This window comes from Carcharhinus amblyrhynchos, chromosome 4 (assembly GCF_965287045.1).
Source record: "Carcharhinus amblyrhynchos chromosome 4, sCarAmb.v2.hapA, whole genome shotgun sequence".
NCBI lineage: Eukaryota > Metazoa > Chordata > Chondrichthyes > Carcharhiniformes > Carcharhinidae > Carcharhinus > Carcharhinus amblyrhynchos.
Genome location: NC_137327.1, coordinates 101,302,710 through 101,304,224, shown reverse-complemented (window position 1 = coordinate 101,304,224; position 1,515 = coordinate 101,302,710).

The window sequence follows — 1,515 nt, the reverse complement described above, 5'->3', positions numbered from 1 at the left end:
AGAGACATGTTAGGAAATTAATTCCAACAAATATCATCAAGTTATAGAGGTTTACAAAATATAACCCATAATGCATAGAGTTTATTTCATTGTTTTGTTTAAAAATGCCCACTTCATAACTTTCCCCCCTGTAGCTGCTTCCTCTTTTAGGTCAAACCAAATAGAACATAAGAACATAAGAAATAGGAGCAGGAGTAGGCCATCTAGCCCTTCGAGCCTGCCCCGCCATTCAATAAGATCATGGCTGATCTGTCGTGGCTCAGTTCCACTTTCCCGCCCTCTCCCCATAACCCTTAATCCCTTCTCTTATCAAAAACCCATCAACCCGCTTCTTAAAAATATTTAGCGAGGCAGCCTCCACCACTTCAACGGGCAGAGAATTCCAGAGATTCACCACCCTTTGAGTGAAGAAGTTCCTCCTCAACTCCGTTCTAAACCGCCTCCCCTTTATCTTGAGGCTGTGCCCCCTAGTCCTACTGAAACTCAAATTAAATTAGGACAAAGTAAAAGGGGCAGCTCCCCAAAAGGAAGGGGAACAGCCCAAACAAAAACATAAGTACAAAGGAAACTTAAGACACATCAAATCAAAACGTGATTGTCGGGGTCTATAACGCACCCCAGCGGGCACAGATGGCGTCAACTGTGCCCACAGACACTGCATGCTCCCTCTCCAGGGACACCTGGCTGCGAATGTAGCCGCGGTAGAGGAGCAGACAGTCGGGATCGACGACCCCCTTGACTGCCCGCTGCCTGGACCTATTGATGGCATGTCTCGCCAGGCCCAGGAGCAGGTTCACGAGGAGTTCGGCATCCCTCCCCTCTCCGCACCAGGAGACCACAGAGCGTAGGACTGAAGTGCAAACAAAACATCAATAAAAGGTGTTTGAGAAAATCAAAAAGGGTGGGCAATCAATAACATGAAAGTAGACGTGGTCCATGGACTCCACGAAGCCACAGAAAGGGAAGTCTCAGGAGCCTGTGAACAGGAAAAACCTACGGTTGTGCGGCACCGCTGCATGCAGCAGCCTCCACCCCAGGTCCTCAATGTAATTGGGGGAGATCCCTCTGTAGAGGGACCTCCGCCGCCCGGCAGCAACAAGGCCCACTAAGGACTATCCAGCTGACAGGCGAGGATGGAAGGTGTGAGCCCGTACAGGAAACACCTCTGCGCGCTGGAAAAGGGTACGGAAGACATTTCCGCGAGACGGCTCATGCAGTGGGGCACCTGACCTGGGGAGAGGGGTCTAGGCTTTGGGCCAATGTGAAATTCCGTCCGAACAGGGGAACGCTCGGATGGGATCCCACTGCATGCCTGAGCCGTTTCGAGCCCGCGTGCACTTTCGGGGCCAAGCACGGCCGTCCTAAGGTCTTGGATGCCTTTGGCCGCGTGCCGGACAGACACCCCTGCATGCTCAGCCAGCACGCGAGGGCTCATCCAGCCCGCTCCTCCACCATCCGCACGTCCCCGATCCTGGTCACCCTGGCGTCCACAGCCTCCCTGTCCGTCAGCTACCT